Here is a 22,568-nt window from a genome sequence, read left to right as displayed (position 1 = left end):
TGTGCTAGCCTTGTGGATTTTCATTTCAGATGTTGTCAACTCAAGGGCATTTGGGCCAATCAATATCTGCCTGTCTTCTCGCACATAGAAAGTTGGCTATTAGAAAAGAGAGGCTTACAGCAGGCTCAGCCAATACCATTAGCCCTAGCCTAAGGGCAGTTCTGTCCATGTGCCCGGATAGGCACCTGCCCCCTCCCCTCCCCCACCATTAGAGAGGCCACTTGGGATGTCATTTGGACAGAGCGGGCAAAGAGCACTTCTTTCTTCTTTCTCTTTTTTACACCCAGACTCCCCCAAAATCAATAAATCTGTTCTTTGCTTATTTTCAGAACTTTACTTCAATATAAGCAAGGACTTCCCTTCCAGCAACAAACTCCAGTAACACCATGTCAGGCTTATGTGTGTGTGTGTTTGCTTTTTCTGTTCCAATTTGAAAAATAATTGGAAATAATATCTGATTGATGTTCTCACCCCCTTCTTTCTTTTTAGCTAAAAGATTTCCTAGATGAAAGACCTTGATCCATCGCCTTTCAGGATTCAGGACTTGGTTTTCTGTTCCAGGCAGTCTTTTCTGTTCCGAATGGTTTCGCGAAATGGAGGAGGTGAGCTATTGTTTTCCTAAGCGGAGGGAACTCTGTGCAAATTGGCTCCTTGTCTGCTGCGCCAATTGCGAGTTCCTGATGTTTTCTCTGAGATTGTGTCTTTTAGGGGAACAAGAAGAGCTCTCTGGCTCAGACAAAATCCCGGAGCAGTTAGGATACCAGGAGAGGAAGGAAGAATAGTGAATTGGTTAGTGAGCATTCAGACTGTCTCCTGGTGGAGTTTAAACTTTTGCTCAGATTGGCATGCTATTTCTCTCTGCCATTGTTCCTTTCTTTCGTTGCCTTAGTTTTTGCTCTTGTTAGAAGGAAATAATGCAGTGAGATTGGTGTGGACTGTTGCAAAGGCCTGAGGAAAATGGGAAGAAGAGGCGCTCTCAGTCATTCTAGGGGGGACACTAAGCCAAATTGGATCCAGCTGTTGGTACAAAAAGGTGCAACCAGGGCTGTGTTAGTGCCAGGGCTATGTAATAAAAAGAGATGTAAAGTCTTTGGAACTCAAAAGAGAACTACAGGAAGAAACAATTGGACCCAGGCAGAGATCAAACTTTGAGAAAGGCTAAGGTACCAGCAACATACCCAAGAAAGGATAAATGCGATCTCAGAAACAGGGATGGGGGGATTAACGTGTAGTTCTGTGATCTAAAAATCCAGCCTTTTCTAGAGTGACCCAATACAGAATCAGTGTGTCTCTGCGGGAAATAGCATCAGAATTTAGTATTCCTCACAAAGAGTGGAGAAGCAAGGAATCCAAGCGGGCATGCCAGTCCAAGCCAGCCCCCTCTAAAACCACTCATTCTCAGGCGGAAAGAGTGTCCTCTGAGGTAAAGACATCTGTTGGCAGACAGCAGGAAAGATGGGGAATTCCCTTCCGTTCCTGAGAGAGCACAGTGTTCAGCTCTTTCTCTAAATGTGACTCAGGATGGCTTCCTCCCTGACAGTTGCTGCGGAGATAGTATAGTCTGGCTTCCTGGCACACAGTCTCTCTTTATGTCATTGTGATTAGCAAGGGTAATTTTCTGGCATGGTTCCGGAATGGTCCATAAGGGGTTTTCATGTCTGAAAGCAGAGGAGAGCTCAAGGTGAGATGTCCTGCCACAGCAGAGAAGACAGAATTTGACTGTGAAAACGAGAACTGCAGCCTTAGAGCGTCGGGTTGGGAACCAGGACTGCCTGGGCCCGGGGGCAGGCCTGGCAAGGTTGTTCTTGACTCTGCCACGTGGGGCCTGGCCAACGGGGCCCACAGGACCTAGAGGACTAGAAGACACTGCTCTTCTGGACAAAGCTTTTACTCCTTGGGGCTGGGCTAAGCAGAAGTCTGCTTTGGTTGAGACTATGGGTCTTTCTTTTGAGGTTGCCATTGTCACATGCAATCTAATTGCACAGGTGCCTAGCTCTCTGACAAAGCAGCAAGTGGCTTGTGGGCTGAGATGTCTCATTGGCAAGAGTACACTTGCTGCGCGAGCATGACAAACGAGTCCTGATTCCAGGATGCTTATGAGAAGCTGGATATGGCTGCATGTGTGCCTGTCACCTCAGGGTGATTGTCAGGAGTAGAGAAAGGAGGATCACTGAGCTTACTGGCCACCAACCCAGTCCTGGGACTTAGTGAGCCATCTCCAGAAGATATGGTAGACAGTAACAGAACAGGACAACTGATGTCCTTCTCTGGTCTTCTGGTGAGCTCATGGACATGTGTGCTTGCAGACACACATATCTGTGCAACTGACACCTCCCCCCCCGTGCCTTTTGCATATCCAGAACCTTTCAGAATGCCACCAGGCAGAGGTGTCACTCACATACATAAAGCCAAGTGGCTCACTGAACAATGGACTTTCCCTATAGAGGAAGCAGAGCGATGATTCACACCCTGCTGGGAAAATGGAGTACAATGCACAGCAGGATGTGAACCTCTTACTCTTTGAACATTAAGTGGTGCTCCTCTGTTGCTGTCCTAGCTCCAAGCCTGGAATTATGGACCATAGTCCAAACTCCTCCCCATCATTTCCTCTGGCTTAGGAAGGGGATAAAACTTAGGCTGGTCTGATTCCAGCTGGGATTGGACTTTGAGATACAGCCTGGCTAGAAAAAGTAGATCACTGGGATTGGGATGGGACTTGAAGTCTCTTAGTCCAGACCTGGACCTTCTTCCTGTTTGGTCTCTTCTTCCCTAGTGTCCATGCAATGGGACCAACAGCTTCATGTTCCTGTTGCTATGCCTTTCCTGCCTCCACAGATAGTATCCATTCTTTCTTAGTGATTCCGACTTAAGCAATTTATTCCAACTGAAGTTGGAATCACCCCATCTCCACCCCTTAAACAGCTTGCCAGGCGTTTGGTCTAAGCATGGACAGAAGCAACTAACAGAACATTCAGTTCTGTTTTGGTTGGTGGTACCCAGAGTTTTGGTGATGAGACGTTCTAGAGATTCTGAAAAGGACTCACACTCCAAGTATTATTCCTGAAGGAAGAGACTTCTGTGGCACAGAGGACAAAGAATTCTGCTGCTAATGTGTGATCTTTCCTCCGCAACCCAGAGAGCCCAGGGCATTCAGGGTGTTATGTACTTCGAAAACCATGCCATCTCTAAACAATGCGAGCAGGGGTCTGTTCAGTATAATATTTAGAGAACTGCTTCCTCTGGGGACACACACACACACACACACACACGCACACACACACACACACACACACACGTTCATGTGACTCTTTGCAGATAAAACATATACCAATTAGTAATTTTTCAATTCTTCTTGCCATGCTTTATATCCATGAAGACATGAAAACATGTTACTCGAATCTCCACCAGTGTGCTTAGAGGCGCCCTAGCTTGTGAGCAATGTGGACTGCCTTGCAACAGTCGTGTTACTGAATTCTTACTACTTGAGGCATCTGGATAGCCACTATGGCGTCTAGACGACACAACCGGAAGCTGAGAGCCGATAGTTTTGGGTCTCACCTCTTTCTTACAGTTAGATTGTTTTGCGAATTAAGTTCTCTGAAAGTCTACTTTTCCTTCTCTGGTATCTGAAGCTGGGCCACAAAACTAAAAGGTTTTTAAGTTTAAAAACAGAATCCCATCTGAGATGCCTACAGAAGTCAGTTTCTAGTCAACCCCCAGGAGCTGTGTGGAGTGGCTCTATTTACATCCTTGTTCTCAACACTCCTTTCCTAGTAAGTACAGCCCCTTTCTCATTCTAGACCCTTCTCAGATTCTGATTGTTAGATGGCATCCCCTTTCCCTCATTCTGTACCCGGAAAACCCCAGATCTCTAATGGTCAATCACGGTTTACCACTTGAGCAGCCTCAGGGCTGCCCAGAAATGAGTTCCTGGTCCCCATTAGACCTGCAGAATCCTGCTTAGAGTTTGGACCAGAGGTTTCAAAAGGACATAATACTTTCTCTCAGGTATGTGCACATGTACATATGATGGTATACACGCAAAGGCCTGGAGTTGAGGTCAGGTATCTTTATTGTTCTCCATTTTATATTTTGCGGTGGGGCCTCTCGCTGATTTGGCCAGGCTGACTAGCCACTTCTTCCTGGAACCCCTGTCTCTGCCTCCCAACACACTGGAATCCCAGGAGGGTCACTGCATGCCAGACTTTTCTCTGGGTTGTGATCACTTGGGCTCTGGTCCTCATGCTTGAGAGGCAAGCGCTTCTCCCACCGGGACACAGGAAAAAATTTCTAACAAAATCCTATGAGTCTCTCCTTTTATGCTGTGCTAGGGTTTGAGCCCAGTGCTTCCTTCCCACCAGTCAAGTACTCTACCACCGATCCACACTGCCAGTTTGGTTCCACCTTTTAAGATGTAAAGATATGTAGGCTGTAGACGTTTGTTCATTTGCACCGAGATGGAATTTTTGTGTGACACGCTTGTCTTGTGCTCTCGAGTCAGACTCAGCAGGGAGACGGCACCAGTAACAGAGCCTGGGAGGAAGGCTTGACAAAGCGCACAGAAGAAGCGGGACAGGAGCACAAGCGAGCATTTTTTTGCTCTAACATTGTAACAACCACCCCTGCTTTGGGCACCATGGTTTCCATGCTGTCCAAATCTTGTATGCTTTCTCTGAAAGATCTGTTTCACTTTGAGATAGCTGTAGCGCTGCAGTGAGAAGGGACAGTAAGCCCCTGTGCAGTGTGCTCCGTGCACCAATTGCATTGATGATTGTCTTTTCTCAGCATCAGGGTGTTGCTCCATGCAGCTGGCTGGCTTTCTTCAGGCTCGCCGTGTTCACATTCTCTTTCTTGTGTTTGTGCTTAGTTCTCAGCCCCTTTGTACATTTGTGTGTACCTATGTGTAGCACTGTCACCGCGTAGGACAGGTCCATCACGGGGACCTCCTGACACCTCATGAAATAAAATATTTAAGCATTTTTGTTGTGTTCTTGTGATTTGTCACTACTTAGAGAGTTGGGGTTTTTTCTCTTCCAATGAACAAGGAAAGAAAGCTGTATTTCACACTTCAACAGTTGCCTTCCAGCTGCCTCCCCGATTGCCCGTGAATTCCCATTTGGCTCTTCAGATGGGAAACAGGGATCCAAACACAGGAAGAACTTACATTTTGTTTACTCTGTGCCAACCTTCCCTTCTGCTGCTCACCTTCCTGAGAGTTTTAGAGTGCCAGCAACTCTCCCTCATCCCTTCAGCATGGTCCTCTTCACCGTATTCCTCATCCCCTCAGCATAGTCCTCCTCACCGTATCCCTCACCCCTTCAGCATAGTCCTCTTCACCGTATCCCTCATCCCCTCAGCATAGTCCTCCTCACCGTATCCCTCACCCCTTCAGCATAGTCCTCCTCACCGTATCCCTCACCCCTTCAGCATAGTCCTCCTCACCGTATCCCTCACCCCTTCAGCATAGTCCTCTTCACCATATCCCTCATCCCTTCAACAGAGTCCTCCTCACCGTATCCCTCATTCTTTCAGCATAGTCCTCTTCCTCATATCCCTCATCCCTTCAGCATAGTCCTCCTCACCATATCCCTCACCCCTTCAGCATAGTCCTCCTCCTCATATCCCTCACCCCTTCAGCATAGTCCTCCTCACCATATCCCTCATCCCTTCAGCATAGTCCTCCTCTGTGTCTTAATTTGTCAGCTGTTTTCTCACACTTATTTTGACATGCAGTGATGATGGAATAAAAGCCAAAACTCTTTGCAAACTTGATTTTTCCTTTGCTTGCATGGTCCATAAGATGATTTTTAGATAAAACCATCCCTAGCTCATCTTTTCAGAGCAGAGAATCATTAGAAAGAGGATGAATGCCATCGTGAAGATCAGGGCACCTGCGGTAGGAATCAGGCTGTTCTGCCCTGAAACTTCCTGCTCAGTGTCCTGTAGTTACCTGGCCCACTCAGATCTCTGCTCCACAACCAGTCCCTGGGTCTTCACTCACAGTCTTCTTACTTCAGGTGGATTGTCCATACCTTCTACATTGTCGGTATGAAACTCAGTTTGGGTGCGTACAGGAGAGCTTTGATGACCGTTCGCTGTCCTTCTCAGACATTGTCAACGCTAAGGATTTCCTATGGGCCAAGTATTTGTTGGTTGTTGAAGAGACAGAAATAAACACATCAAAACGTGACTGCCTCCTGGAGTTCTGTGCCCATTGTTGCTCCACAGGGAGTCCATCTTGCCAAATGATGGGGAGAGGAGGAAGTGTGGGCCTTCGGTCAGTCATCTTTGACATTTAGGCTCTAGGAGCCCAGCTGAAAAGAGAAATGTACTTGAGGCAGGAGTGATGCAGCGTGAGTGAGGCCCAGGCTTAAGAGGCAACATGGAGTACTGAGGCTGGGGTGTGGACGAGAGTCTGAGGGAGTAGGCAGAGCGGGAAGATGTGGAGAGGCCAGCTTCCTGTAGGCCACATGATCTATAGATACCATCTTGTCTAATATGGTGAGTCCTGGGTTGTAGGTCTCTGTAGGAGTCTGGGTCTCCTGCACAGAGGGCTCTGAGTTCTAGGAAGACGCATCTGGAGCCAGGATGTCATGTGTCTCCTTCCGTGTGGTGAGGCCCCATCAGGTCAGAAGCCTCCCAGCTCCATGTACAAGGGACTCATACCAGGCACCCTTGGCTTCCCACTGGAAGCCCAGACAAATCACTCTGGGGAATAAGGGGATCAGGTTGGCTAGTTTCTCAACTTCTTCCCAGAGTAAAGATCCTATTATCCCGTGGCTTTTCTCAACAAGCTGAGAACCGCAGCAGCAGGTTCTTTTACTGCAACCCTCTGTTTTATGCGTAAGCTGTGGATGGTGGAATCCACCAACGGGCTTGGAGTCTGTCATCCTGACAAAGTCAGAGATCTGATCACAGTTTTGTAGGATTTGCTCAAATACTAATTAATTTGTCACTGAGGTAGGACTGGGGTTCACGTCCATAGGAAATCTGAATGGAGTCCCAAGGTGTATGCCAGGTTGTGTTTGGGACTGGTATTATTTCAGATCCCCTCAGCTTGTTCCACCTGTTTCCTCTGGGCTGGACATTTCTTCAGGTAGGATGACATTCACAATGAAGAGTCACTTTCACATGTCCTCTGAGAGAACCCCACGCTTCTTACAAGATGGCTCCTGAGCTGAGCTTCGCAGACTCAGCCCAGCTCTGTGGCTGGTATCGCTGTAGTCTGTCCTCTGGGATTCCACCAGCTCTCAAACCAAGTCTGGAGAAAATGGTCTATATGACTCTGGACCTCTCCTGTCACTGTTTCACGGGGATTTTTATCCTCTTATTACATATCTGTACTTTAAAATATGCCTGTGAAGTAGGGTGTATGTATGTGTTTGTGTGTGTATGTGTGTATTTGAGTGTGTATGTATGTGTATGTGTGTATGTATGTGTGTATGTCTCTGTGTATGTATGTGTGTGTATGTGTTTGTATATGTGTGTTTATGTGTGTATTTATATGTGTGTGTATGTCTGTGTGTATGTGTATATTTGTGTATTTGTGTGTGTATTGTGTGTGTGTGGTAGGCTGGAGGTTAACTTCAGATTTTATTAATTTAAAGTCATCCACATTTTTTTTCTTTTGAGACAAGGTTTCTCACTGATCTGGAACTCACATCTTAGACTAGTCTGGCTGGCCACTGGACTACTTTAGCAACACTGCGATTACAAATGTGTGTCATCAAGTCCCATTTTTATATGGGTTCTGGGAATCTAGCTCAGGTCCTCGTGTCTGTGTTTTGCTGGTGCTGACAGTCAGCTGAGCAATGTCGTAGGCTGCGTGGCATGTGAAGAAGAGGGGAGCTGGCAGCTCTACAGAAGGCTGTGCTGCCCTCTCAAGGTTCTTCAGTGTCTAATTTTCAGCAATCTGAACCTCTGTAGTTGGAGAGGCTGACATGACTTAATGGCGCACTATGACCAAGGTCCTGCTCCCTCTGGCGCCCTTCCCAAAACTCTTGTTGGACCACTATCTCCAGTTTGTAGCGATTGCTTTTGGATAGATGTGTTGTCTAATTAGTCTTGTGATGTTCATCATGGTATGAATCTATTTCAGACACCAGTGATGTGTTTGCTGTGTTCCCAAAAGACTCACAGCCCTTCTGAGTTGGCACATCTGTATCACATCTGTACAGAGAGGATTCAGAAACACTGGTGTCATCTAGGACGCATGGGGATGCGGGGAGTGATAGGCAACTCTTGAATCCTACTAAATCGAAAACCTAATTGTCTGGTGAGGGTTTGCACCACAGATGTGACAACTCGGGGTCTTGTCTGGATTGTTGCAACATAAGGAGCAGGAATGGGATGCATAAGGGGCAGGGGCAGGCTACATTCCTCAGGCAGTCAAACACCTGAGAGCAGCCAGGTGGTTCCAACTCCCATCTCGGGGCATGGTGCGTGGTGATGCTCCTGACCCTGACCCGTGACTTCTGTTTTTCTTAGTCTATCAGCTGCAGCTTCACTACGCCCCCAGATTCTTCATTTCCCACTATGTTTTGCATCTCTGCCATCTGCAGCAACGTGAGGAGAATGTACGTCTCTCAGGGTATAACTCCGTGGGGTAGAGAAGAAGCCGCTGATGTTGAAGTTAGCTGAGTTTGTGGATGGACCAGATTCGGAACTTCCTGTGGTGCTTCCTGGGCCTCTGGAGTGCCATGGCTGTGCTAGGACCTTGCATCTGACTCTCTGGATGCCTTCCCTCTGACTCCGGCTTTGGCTGGGTTATCTTTCCAGTGCATCTTCTACCATCTACCAGTCCCTTTACAATGTACCAGGGCAGTGTTTGTGAATGCGCTGTATTTCTCATCCTAATGTTCAGGCACACCCACTACAGAGTGCTTAGAAATAAAGAAAAGCACACAACTCATGACCCACGCATGCATTTCATTTCTATATCCCTCTAATACTTTGGGTGTGTGTGTATTTATTTATTTATTTATTTATTTTTGGTTTTTCAAGACAGGGTTTCTCTGTGGCTTTGGAGCCTGTCCTGGAACTAGCTCTTGTAGACCAGGCTGGTCTCGAACTCACAGAGATCCGCCTGCCTCTGCCTCCCAAGTGCTGGGATTAAAGGCGTGCACCACCACCGCCCGGCTTGGGTGTGTATTTTTGCTAATGCATTTTGGAGAGTTTTCTATGTATCATCTAACACCCTCCTTAGATATCCCTGCTCTGCTCCTTTCTTGTCTTTGCCATCACCTGGGATCATTTCCTCCTCTGCACCCTCCTCATTGCCTGCTCTCGGGTGTGCTCTGCCCCGACCAGTACCTACAGCCCTTGCCCCAGCATCCCTTGGCACCCCTGGGCTCCTGCTCTGGGCACCAGCTACTGGGTTTGGGTCTCTCCCTTGGGTCTTAGTCACAGCTGGCCCACAGTGGGTTCTTTGACTTTGTTCAAACTTCGGAGCTCAGGCTTTGTGCTTCTCTGTCTCCCTGTGACTAGTCATGCCTGACACTAGGCTACAAAAAAGCTCTTTAGCTGACTGTGAGCACTGACAAACACTCAGTTCATGCCAGACAAAGTTCTTCCTTCGTGGTGGTGGCCATTGCAGCCCCTACCCTTGATGCTTTCCTGGTCCAAAAGAAAAGCTACTGCAATTCTTGATCTTTGACCTGAGAAAGTTGATCTCAGACTTTGTTAAACTTGATGCCCTCCAGACCTGGTCGCAGGAATGCAGGAGCAGACGCTCCAAGATTCTTGCCACTCTGAACCATTCTTTTCTCTTTCAGTTTTTGTTGTTAAGGGTTTCTCTAATCGACACACTTTAATTACAGGAAAGGAAACTGAAGCCAGGAAAGATTGGGCTGTCAATTAGCTAGCTGTCTGACTTCAAGCCTGTTGCTTTCCTGCCACTCTATTCCATGTCACTAAGTGTGGCTGAGCCATTCTTTTTAATGTGCATGGCCTTCAACTCAGAGGCTTCTGGGGACGTCAGCCCTGATCTTGGGACTCTTGTTTTTTTACTGTTCTCTCTCGGTGTCTCTGTCTCTCTCTGTCTCTCTCTCTCTCTCTCTCTCTCTCTCTCTCTCTCTCTGTGTGTGTGTGTGCAGGGTGGGTTTTTGGGTGTGTGGTCTTTGTGGGGAAAGACCTTTCTGCAGCTGTATAGCAACTTTATAGAAATCCATGTGTCAGGGGTTAGTGCTCCTAACATAGGGGCCACACCTGCACCCATACTTTTTATGATCAGACCCAATGAAAATCTCCTAGTTATAAAGATGCTGCCTCAGAATAATAATAAAAAAAACTAATAAATAATTTGTTGTAACCTCAGGGTATCACATTACCACATTACTTATTATGGAACTAGGGTACCATTTAAATTGCTTATTTACAGCATTAAAATAAATAGTGGATTGGGCAATTTGCAAAGCAGAGGATGTGTTTCCCATCACACCCCTCCCCTCCCCTGCTGTCTCATCCCCCAGTCGCAGCAGACCCTCATTCTCTGCTGGCTCAGGGTTCTTTTCCCACTGCAATAACTCCATTATGCTGTTAAAGTTCAGGGTGTGTGGAGAGCCCCATCCCCGAAGGCATTTGCCGGTCTTGGTTTTTTATCTTGTCTAATCCCCGTGGCCCCCTGTCTGTGCTAACATGTGACTGCAAACATTCTATAGGATCTACCAGTTAGTTGTCCCTTGAAGGCCACTGGCCTCTGTCCCTCTTAAGGCCACTCATCTGGCCCCTCTAAGATCTCTGAGGTAGGGGGGCAGCAGGCAACGCAGAAGAAGAAATATCAAGCACATTAGATCAAATGGTAGCCTGGACCCCTAGGTGAGGAATAGAGCAGGGTTAGGGGCAGTTGGAGCAGGCTCTGTCCTTCCTTGGATCACTCAGGGCTTGGACCTCAGTCTGTGAAGTGCCCCCTGCTTAAGCTCCACTAATTGGGTAGGATTGCTGCCATCTGATGAGTCATAATTAGGATAAGGCGGCTCTAGTAGGATCCTTCTTATCGGGTGAGGGTCAGGGACTAATGACTAGCGAGAGAAGGTGAGGGTTTTTGTTGATGCCTGTAGTCTCTGTTGGGGGAAAAAAAAAACCCAAACCCAGACCTGCACGTTTCTTCCAGAGGCACCAAATCTTCCCCTCATTTGCTTCAGTGACCTCTCAAGTGCATCCTCGCCCCGAGGGCTCCGGGGCCGTCCGGCAACTGTTAAGCCCCTTGGGTTGGAAATCTTCTCCCACGTTTGCCCTTAACACCAGCCGCAGCACCATTAGCCCCAGCTGTACTGGAGCTCATTAGAGGCGATCGATGGGGGAGCAGGATAAAGAATGCCGCTGCCTTCCCAGCTCCCTTCCTGCAGATTTCCAGGCGTTCCCACGCGCTGCCTCCCATCAGTCACGCAAAACAAGGGCTTCTTTAGAAAACAAAAGCAAAGCGGGCCCGCGTCCGGGAAGTTCATATTTCTCTGCTTGGTTTCAGGTCTCAAAGAAATGTTACAGTCACTGTGATATGGAAAGCACACTGCTCTACCTTCATGGCTTCTGAGCCTGGAAGGAGAGAATAAGAATGTTTCTTAATGCAAGCACGAGAGGGTCCGTCCTCCCTGCGTGGAGGAATCACGGTTATAGATCCCGGGTGCAGGGCTGAGGAGTGGCGAACTTTAAGAAGCTGCTGACCCCAGCAAGCACAGGGTGGAGGGTGGAGGTCCCGGTCTGGCCAGAAGGTGCTGCTGTAGAGCTTGCTAACTTCTGCCTCCAGGGACGCGAGAAACCAGAAGAGCCTCAGGGACAAGGCTGGAGCCTCCTCTCCCTGGACTTTTACACTTGAGCAACTTTGAGAAGAACTGAGCCGACTTGTACCTGGGATGCATTGGGTGTGATCAGTGGCCTTCAGGGCCTAGCACAGCAGTGGCCTCCTCTCCTATGTGTGGAGATAACAGTGGGTGCTGAGTTTCCTCTCCTGTCCCCTCCCTGACCTTGATCCCTGTCCCCCTTCTCAGCTAGGTTGGTGTGTTTGTCCGCTCTCTGTTTCTTTGCCCCACAGTTATCACATCTGTCGTCCTTTACTACGCAGATTCCGTGCGTGGGACCGGGAAAAGGAGAAGGTAGTAAAGACTCAAGGTTGGAGTGGAGGCTACCCTAGCTCATGCAGTGGAAACCATAGAACACCCTATCCACATTTTCTGCACATAGCACTGTGTGGATGGAAGAGCCAACCTGAGTGTCTCATCTGGTCAAGGATGGAGAGGTTCTCAGGAACGTTTCTGGGAAAGACCCTTCAGACTGTATTGTTTCTCCTGAGCCAAGAAGGTGCTATCCAGGAGACCAAGCAGAACATATCTGGACATGACCAGCCACCTGCCACCCCAGCCACCAGCCACCCCAGCCACCAATTGCCCAGCAATCAGCTACCAGCCACTCCAGCTCCCAGCCATCTAAGCTACCCCAGCCATCAGCCACCAGCCACCAGCCACCAGTCAGACAAAGAGCAAGAAGTCTTCTTCTGGAAGTGTGGTGTTCCCAAGCACTCAGAAGAGGCCTGAGAAGGGACCGGGTTTGCTTCTTATGAACTGTGCTGCAATCTAACCACACGTTTGGAGAAACTTCCCCTCTCATCCTTATCTTGTACCTGAAATGTTTGTCTAGAATTAAACCCAACTCAAGGATAGGAGAAATATACTACTTTCTTTGCAGTGACACAACTTATCATGAGACAGTTTTGTGGACTCTGAAACCTTCTATGTAAAAAGGATTAGGAAATTCCAGAACATTTCTAGTTCCTATTCTTCATTTTTAAAATTTTCTTAAAAATTTTAAGATTTATTTCATTTTTAAGTATGTCTTTGTCTGTGTGTCTGTGAGTGTACTGTATGTGCACCTGAGTGCAGTTGCCCACAGAGGCCAGAAGAGGGAGCTGGACTTACAGGTGATTGTGAGCTGCTTGACACGGGTGAAAGAAACAAGCTTCCATCTCCTAGACCAGCAAGAGCTGTTAGCTGATGAGCCTTCTCTCCAGCCCTTCCATCAAGGTCAAGGGAGACTTTGAACCTATGAAACGAGAATAGTTTTTTGTGCTCTTGTTGAGACCAGGTCTAATGTAGCCCAGACAGGCCTTAAATTCACTATTTTCAAGACTGGCTTTGAATTTTTAATACGCAGCTTCAACCCCCAACCTGTTAGGATGATAAGCATTTGGCCAGGTATTTCTTGTAACCGGATACAAGAAAACTCTCAACAAGCTCAAAGAATTCAGACATTAAAACTGCCGTGTGGGCAGTTGATTATAGAGCACTAATTTAGGGAGATAGAAAATAAAAGTGAGAAGTTACAGGAGACCAGAGGAAAGAGATTAATGAATAAAATGTTAAAAGGGAAAAATTGTGAGCTCGGAGGGCAAGGCAGGAAACATATGCACAATGGCCATCCCCAAAGAAGAGCATGTAGTGCAGGGAGCCAGCTGGAGCTATCACTGGGGGACATGAAGGAATCCTGTGTCACCAAACAAAATCAGGCCAGCAAGGTGCTTCAGTGAGTAAGAGCATTTGCACCAAGCCTGATGACTTAAGTTTGTTCTGGGAGCCCCACAGGGTAGAAAGAGAAAATGGACGCCTGTAGCTTGTCCTGTAACTTCTACATGCTTATCAGAGATATATGCAGTTACAAAAATACATGCACACAGCAAATTTAAAAAAAATGAACATAAAATATCATGGAATTGAATTTCAAAGACTAATGCATTTAAAAATTATTTATAGTTTTGTTTTTGTACACATGGTCATTGAGTGCCTGTTAGCCACTGTGACATCCTGGCCATGAGGGGCTGTAGTCTGGAAGTGTGAGCTAAAATTTGGCCTCAAATTTATTCTGGCCAGAGTATTTTATCACAGTAACAAAGCAAAGGCAGAAACAGGTATTAAGATTTGGGAGCATTTCTGTGATAAGCCTGTGTGGCCTTTAAGCCATTGGAACTGTTTTGTAGGAGGAATGCGGAAGAGTTTTGTACACGGGATGGACAAGCCTTTAAGGTCTGAACACAGAGCTTACTGTGCTGCTCAAATGGAAGCTTGGAAGTAAAGACTGCTGAGAGAGACATGTGGACAGTGGACGCCTGGCTCACGAGGTTTTGCTGAGAGAAATGTGGACAGTGGACACCTGCCTCACGAGGTTTCAGAGATGAGAAAGGACTCTGTCAGGATCTGGACTGGGGCCTTTCGTGTGGTATTTTTGTCAAGAATCTGGCATCATTCTGCCTGTTTCCTGAGATCCAGAGTGAAGTTGCATGGAGAGATGATGGACTGATTAGCAGGATGCCATCCAAGTTGATGCTGGAGAGGCTGCTGTAATTGAGAGGGCAATTGGCACCACTGTGGAGAAGTTACCTGGGCTGCAGTGAGAGAATGGGAGAAGTGCCCTGAGGGTAAAACTCCATTCACCAGAGGATCAACTATGTAATGATCCAAATTTATTCAAAGGAAAAAGCAAAAGCCTAAACTAAAGGAGTTCATTGCCCCCACCCCAAAAAACATTTCCCTAGGGTCAGCACACAGAAACTGATGTAGCTGTGGTCCAAGCAGGCCAGGCTACATTTTGAGCTAGCAGCAGAACTTGGCAGTGCTGTGTCAGCCATGTGGAACTGGTTCTGGAAGCATGAATGATGTAAGATTTAGGGGGTCCAGGAAGGCATCAGAAGTCAGGGATGGTGTGGCAGGGTTGGAGCTCTTGCAGAGAGGGACTGAGAGACTGTTCTGTGAGGTTGGGAAGGTGAAACCTCAGTTGCAGTTGAGACCCTGGAGTATTGGTGACGTCAGAACTAGGAGTCATGGGTTAAGGAGAGCCGCATGTGGGGTACTGCTCATTGGAGGAGATGCTGTGTGCGCAGGCGGCAGAGTGGAAGGTGGGGTTACCCAACTGTGTTTGATCCTAGCTGATTATATTACAAACTCCGGATGCTGGACAGGACGCTCTAAGATTTGTTGTTTGTTCTGCTGGATTTGGGGGGGGGGATGGTTTTGGTCTCGTCTGTGATCCATGTCTTCCTTTTTTGGAATCAGAACATTTACTTTATGCTGTTAGATATTGAAAGTATGAGACTTGATTTGTTTTTTTTTTATTTTTAGGAGCTCACATTGGATTTTTAAAATGTTTAATTTCTTAAAGATTATGGGGCGTTTTAAATTTGGGCTGTATTTAACATTATGAGACAAACATACAGCCTTGGGGAAAGGGTGTGAAAGTTATAGTTTTGTGCACATGTGTGTCAAGTTGACCAGGGGTGGGATTGCGATGGTGGGTTATGTTATGGTTGTTGATTTGATACAATGTAGAATCACCCAGAAAGAGCCTCTAAATGAGGGATCGTCTAGATCATATTAGCCTGTCTGTGGGGGGGTTATCTTAACTACATTAATCGAAGTGAGATGATAGCATCCCCTAGTCAGAGACTCCTGAACTTCTAAGAGTGGAGGAAGTGAGCTGAGCACCGGTGTCCATGCATTCCCTCCCTCTGTCCTCGGCTGTGGAATGACCAGTTGCTTCAAGCTCCTGCCTCTTGACTTCTCCACCGTGGTGGGCTGTAGCATGGAGTGTGAACTAAAACAAAACTCTTTCCCCTCCAAGCTGGTTTGTCAGGGTATTCTTTTACCACAGGAAACAAAACTAAGACAACTGAAAGGTAAGTTTAGTCATTTTTAAACTAAAAAAAGGTAAGGAAAAGTTTAAAAAAGTACCTAGGCACGGTGGCATATATCTGCAATATCAGAGCCAAAGAGTCCAAAACAGGAGGTCAGTCTTGGCTATATAGGAAATATAGTAACATTATATATAATATAATAAATAAAATAAGAGATTGGATAAAGACATATGTGGATAAATGAAAAAAATAACCTAGAGAGTGGAGTATTCATATTAAATTAGAGTTTAAGTAGTTTCAAGTGTTTTGCTTTTGTATTGGTAAAAAGCAGAAATCATAAATTTGTATGAATCATAAACTTTTATGTGGAAATTATAATTATTAGAATATAAAATGTATAACCAAATGAAAGATAAGAGAAAAAACCACAATGTCATAATTACGAGTGAGTTTAACGTGAAACAGTTGCACAGAACAAGTCGAAAAACAGCAGGGAAAGTAAAAACAGGCCATATGTAAAGAGCACCAACTTGGAGTTTAACAAAGGTTAATGGGCTTCGCATCAATCATCAAAGGAGGGCAATGTCTGCCGTCTATCTGTAGGGACTGATGACTGAAGGAAAAAGTCTTAGTTATAAAGAAACACGGGCCAACTGCACAGACCACAGTCATAGCACTCATGAAATCACAAGTTTTACCAATACTTAAAGGCTAATATATTCATCCAGTGAACAGTGATAAAAGGGACCATGTCTGAAGCTTCAGGATTCTTAAAAAATGAGACTATATGAAGATTAAGGGAACATGTTCACAGTCCATTTAGGATCAAATGAATCACATTAAGTATGGTTGCTAAATATTTATAGTTACGCCTATAGATTGTTGCTGCTCTCAGCTGTGGCTTCCGGCATTTCTTTCTGTAAGGGCAGCCGAAGTAAAGTCAACGAAGAGCCTCATAACTGGTCAGAAGACTTAGAATAGTGTCAACGGAATGCTCAGCCCTAAATGAGGCATTTGCAGCTACCACGTCCAGGCTCCGGAAACAGCACAGAAGCTGGGGTAGGAAGAATGGAAGATCCTGGACATGGTTTGGCCATGGCGCTCAGGAGCTCACTGCACCTGTGGTCACTGCAAAAGAGGAAACCAAGATTGATAAGCATTTCAGCAGGCAGCACTAACTGGACTCAGTGGTTTCCAACAAAAGAGAGGATGTGAAAGGGGGATGGGGACGTGTTAGAATGTGGGGGAGCAGTGGAGAGGGAAGTTGGGGGGTGGCTATAGTCAAGAGACATTGTGTACATGTGTGACATTGTCAAGGAGTAGACAAAGGTTATTTTAAAAGATAATTATGTTTACTATTAAGCAAGAGTGAGAAGCAATGTTGCACTCCTCTCTCCAAATACACTTTTAAGTTCATGATGATGAAAACCGAAGACAGGAGTTTCAAGATTATTAATAAACTGTGAGAGCAATGAAAGAGAGCTTTATGAATTTGAATGTTGAAAACAGTGAACTAGATATTATTCAAGAGCTTTCAAAACAGTCACTAGGATGGATTGACCACTGGTAAATCTGATTGAAGAAGAGAGGATGAAGAACAAATATGTAAAATGTTGGATTTGTGGCTATCATTGAGGGGGAAAATGAGAAGATTCTGCAGCTAATCGAATGGCTACTCCGCAGTCCAATCTCTGACTCAGTAGTCAACAAAGATGCAGACTTTTCTTGGGAAAACAGAAACTTCCATGTTGCCCTGAAAAAGGGGTGAGCCCTTACAGGTTAGCAGTCAAGAGGTGAAATATGCAAAGTCGCACACAGGTTAATTTTAATAGCTCGTGAGTCAGTTCATTTACTATGTACCCTCCCACCTGTGCGTGTGTGTAGAGGTCAGAGGTCAACGTTAAGTTTCTTCCTCTGTCGTTCTCCATTTTTGTATTTTGAGACACAATGGAGTTTTCAGTTCTCCTACTAAACCTGAAGCAAACCATCTCATCTAGACTACCTGTCTCTGCCATCTATCTTCTTGGCTCTGGGGTCACAGTCACACATTTTACATGGGGGCTGAGGATCTGGGCTCAGGTCCTCATATTTACACCGGAAGTGCTTTACCTACCGAGACTCCTCCCCAGAGCCCTAATTCCTATAACGTTGAAACGCTTTCAGACTAGCCTGTGGTGTCAGTTCCTTTCTCTTTCCATTAAGGGCTTTGTTTTTAATTCGGTGTTCGTGCAGAATAACTCCAGAGTTCTCCAGGGTTTGGGTAAAGGCTTGAAATAGAAAAAAGGACAAATAACCCCCCTGTGGCATGGACACCGAAAGTACAGGGACAAACCTGCTTCCTACTGCAGTGTTGAACCCCCAAGACTTAAACATGAAACCTGAAAAGTGGCAGAAACTCCAGCTTCTTCTCGTTGGAGGATGAAACTGGTCTAAGCTGGCTGGCCCTGGTGTGGTGCAATATGTGGCTGCCGAATCAAAGAAGAAGAAGAAGCAGCCCTAAATAATACATAGTCAGTGGCAAACAACAGCTTCATATGCCATATAGATCCATTCTAGGAATACAATAATGTTTTAATATTCAGAAATCTATTAATAAAAGATATCACATAGGTAGATTAAAAGAGGAAAGACCTCCATAAACTCCCGGAGGACACCTGATAAAATTCTACATCAATCTCTGATAAAAACTTAATAAGACAGGAATAGGAGAACAGTTTCTTGACATGGGGAAAAAAAAAGCCATTGAAATCAGTCGCTGTACATCACTTAGTAAGAATCCTGAAAAAAGTCCTTCTGTTAAAGCCTCTGCAGCATGAGGAGGTCATGGTTCCAATACTAGTGTCGCTGGTCCATCAGGGCAGGGAGCAGGACTAAGATTAAAGAATACCCAGAAGACTGGATGGTTTGAGTTTGAAACACCTCCCATAGGCCCATGTGTTTGAACACTTGGTTCTGGTGGTACTGTTTGGGTAGATTGTGGAATTTTGGGTATGTGTGTGTGTGTGCGCACGCATGCTCTGTTGGAGGGTGTGGCTTTGACGTTTAGCGCCTATCCACGCTTGCTGTCCTAGCAGCTACTCAAACGTGGGCAAACAGCCTCTTGTTCCTGTCGCTCACTTCAGCTCACTCTTAGCCGTGTCCCCTCCTTGCCATGCTGGACAGTAAACTCCAGCAAGCTCCCCTTCCCTTATGTTGCTATTCTTTGGGCCATTTTTGGTGAAACTACAAGAACAGTAGCACAAGCTACACACCTAAAATCCCTAAAGGAATATGTTAAAGAAAGTGGTGAAGCAGCTTATTTTGATGGTGTCACACACAGATCAATAATTTTCCTACTCCGCACTAATAATTAGCTGGAAAACGAAGTAATAAAGGGTTTCTGGGCCACTCGCTTGAGGTAGCACAGTCCACTCTGTGGGTGAACCTAGTGAGGCCCATTTGGAGGTTCCTTTGAGGAGATGTCAGGCTTTGAGAGACATCAAAAGGATCTTGAATAAACAGTCACTTTGGTTCTGTGTGGAGAAGTCAAAACCTCCACATCTAACTTAGCCTTCCTTTTATGACAATCCCAATCAAAACAGAAGCTGAGAGTTGTGTTTATTCTCCATTGTCAGTTTGATGGGATTTTTTTGAATCACTTGGGAGATACACCTCTGGGCATGCCTGGAAAGGTGTTCCCAGAGGGGCTAACGGAGGTGGGAAGAGCTACCCTGGGTAGTTTGGGTGCCAGACTGAACTAAAGGGGGAAAGGAGGCAGGAAGTCTGATGGGCACCAGTGTGGATCTCCCTCTTCTTCCTGTGTATGGATGAGGTGTGACCTGCTGCTTTTGCTTTTGCGACCACAGCTAGAGTCTCTATTGTTACCTCACACCCCGGCCATGAGTGCCTTCAAACTGAGAGCCAAAAACAACCTCTTTCCTACATTGTCTTTGTTAGATATTTCATTATAACGATGAGCATAGTCACTAACACAAGCCTTGACTCTGATTTCCCCTAGAAGGGTGGTCAATAATAAATGCTACCAGAGAGAAAGGCTATCAGGGGGTAATTAGGCAGTATCCCACAGCTTTAAGGGTAGATTGTGGGTGGGAGATTTGACATGTTAGTGACAGGGAAGAAGGAAACGTTTGCCAAGCACATGAGATCTACCAGGTATCTATCTAACAGAGATTGATAGCATAGGATAACTGTGGCGTTTCAAATAGGTAAGAGATGTCTGGGTGACCCAGTGAGGAGGATGGTGGCAAGTTAATCATTTGGCCAAGCATCTCTTTAGCACTTCCGGATGAAAATGCATTTCAGCAGAGTTAAAGGGTAAGCATAACAGGACTGGGAGTGTCCAGAGAAGAAGGCCCTGGGGTTTGGGGTTCAGAAGGAGTGAGGAGGAACAAAAACCTGACTGTGAGCACAAGGATACGATTTATCCACTCAAACACTGAAAATCGCAGGGCGGGAGAGATGGTATGGTGGATAAGGTGCTCACTGTACAAACATGAGGATTGGAATTCATCTTCAGAACCTACGTCAAAGTGGGGCAGGAATGGAGGCTTCCGGTTATCCTAGCAGTGGGGAGACAGGGACAGGGCATCTCTGGAGGAAGATGGCTGGCTAGACTGGCCAGAACTAATCAGCTCTGGATGCAGTGAAGGACCTGCCTCAAGGAGTGGAGGGTGATGAAGGAAGACACCTGATGCCAACTTTGGGTCTGTACATGTATAAACATATGTATGAATATGCACCTTCACACGTGGACACACATACACACAAAGTTAAAAATTCCTACACCAAATCACACCCTCACCTTTCTTAATTATAGATGTCAGGGGTTGTTATTTTAAATATAAGATCCCCTGTGATTCCGAGGGAGCAAAAAGTCAAAACACATGTGAGAGTATCCATTCACTGAGAACTAGAGGTTCTCACCAAGCATTTGGAGGTGTGTCCATGTTGTTGGTCAGAGGCCCTTTGGCTGATAAAATGGTGAGTCTTGAAACTCCGATGCTGCTGAAATTGCTTTAGTGCGCAGAGCACTAACTGAAAGGGGTGTATGGGTCTCTTTCAAGCTCAGGGATGTGAGTAATTGTTATTTTCTTCTTTATCCTCCTCTGAGTTTCTGGAAGTGTTGGCAATGATGCTGGGTTTCTTATTCACCAGTGGCTAGAAGTATCCTAATAGAAGATGGCTAAAAGTCTCACAAGGACCTGGTCCAGGCCTTCTTCAACACTCTCTGGATGCACTTCTGGTCTTCAGTGGCACTCCTAGATAGACAGGTATGTATTCTCTCGTCCCTGTTTCTCTTTTTCTTCTCTGTCTCTCGTTTATTTTTTTTAATCAGCTGAAGACAGCTCTACCCTAGAAGATCTGACAAGGTTTCTAGCTCCCTTGCTTGATTACACACCCTCTATTTACAGCCTGGCGTACTCTTTTCAAATCGGATTCCTTTTTCCTACTCTGGCTTATGGCAGCCTGGTTTAAACCTCAGCAACTCACAGAAGCCCCTGGAGTTGGAAGCTGGGGAGGAGTTGGAGGTGGAATGCTCCTTTCTCCTGCTCTGCTGGCTCCCCAGGGCTGACCAGGCTCCCACAGTGCTTCAGCTGTTCTGCGCATGACACGGAATAAACTTCTCAGTAGCAGCAGGAACTCCCTCGTGAAAATAAGACTCAGCACATGAGCATAGCAATTTTGAGTTTGATTTGAGATGAGCAAGTAACATCTTAGAATAAGTGTGCATCCATACTGGATGGGATAAACAACATATTGTTTGCCTGAACTCTGAGTTTAGCTTGGACAGCCTGCATTTTATGTGGCATGCACACTGTAGCACACATTTTTGATAGGCCATGTGTGTGCATGGCCTCATGCCTTCCTTTGACCTAAGTTGTTTTATTTGGTAGTGAGGCCTTCACAATTTACTATTAGGTAACCAGGGTTTGCCAGGACCATGGTTTTAAACAAATAAAGCACACTTGCTCCCCCCCCCCCCCACCACACACACACACCATGGCATCTCTTTAGGCCTTGCCGATGGGTGGTTGGCTCTCAGAACATTTTAGCTTGGCTAGTCCTTTCTGAGATGCAGCCTTCTCCCTACTCTTTTCTCAACACAGGGTCTCATGTAGCCCAGGATGGCCTCAGGCTCCCCATGTAGCTAAGGATAACTTTGAATTTCTGATCTTCGTGTCTTTATCTCCCAAGTGCTGGAATTACAGGTATGCTTCATCATCCATAGTTTATGCCATGCTAGGGACAGAGCCCAGGGCTTCATGCTTACTTAAGCCAATATCCCACTGTCCAAGCTACACCCCCAGACCCAACTGCAATGTGACCATGTATAGACACTGTTATTAAAACTTCTTCCGCGAGGAGACATTAACAATGTCTACCTGTTCCTCCCATGACCCTGATGACAAACTGAGCTATGTTCATGTCCTATTTACTCTGAAGAGCCAATGAATTTATTATACTGACTTACAGAGCCATGGGTGAGGGGCTATGGGCAGGAGCATGGACAACCTTAAAGCAACCACAGTGGAAAGTGTATCCCCAACATAGACGCTAATCCCCACATGGTAATGTAGTTGGAGCCTACTTTCCTATTTCTTCCCCATGTATTCTAAACCCTCCTTGAAAACCCAAGACTGTAGGCAATCAGGAAATGCATACAGCTAGTTGGGAGGGATGACTGGATACTCAGGGGAGGGCCCTATGGGAATGAGGAATGTCAACAGTCCAGAAGCTCATCTCTGATAATCTTTTGTGAGGAGATCCAGCCAAACTCCTGAAGATGGAGGCAGTATGGCTCGGAACATAGCCTTGTACAGCAGACATTAACGTTTAGAACCAGGAGGATATTGAAGGAGACAGTGCATTAGAATTGAGGTGATAGTTACAGCCTGGGGGTAGTGGTGGAATTCCTCTCCTCCACTAGGTCTGGGGCAACAAATACCCCAAACTG

General features: G+C 46.1%; 1 long non-coding RNA gene across 1 annotated transcript; it reads left to right on the top strand.

Annotated features, from left to right (window-relative positions):
- The first annotated feature begins 373 nt into the window (after positions 1-373).
- On the top strand, positions 374-16,554 carry LOC121457479. The gene is made up of 3 exons (XR_005975764.1): positions 374-399; positions 490-602; positions 16,543-16,554. It is a non-coding gene; the product is annotated as an uncharacterized LOC121457479 (long non-coding RNA).
- The last annotated feature ends 6,014 nt before the right edge of the window (positions 16,555-22,568 follow it).

This window comes from Microtus oregoni, unplaced genomic scaffold (assembly GCF_018167655.1).
Source record: "Microtus oregoni isolate MIOR12 unplaced genomic scaffold, Mior012 000016F_ref0000370, whole genome shotgun sequence".
Classification (NCBI taxonomy): Eukaryota; Metazoa; Chordata; class Mammalia; order Rodentia; family Cricetidae; genus Microtus; species Microtus oregoni.
This window is presented reverse-complemented; position numbering and strand designations above follow the sequence as displayed.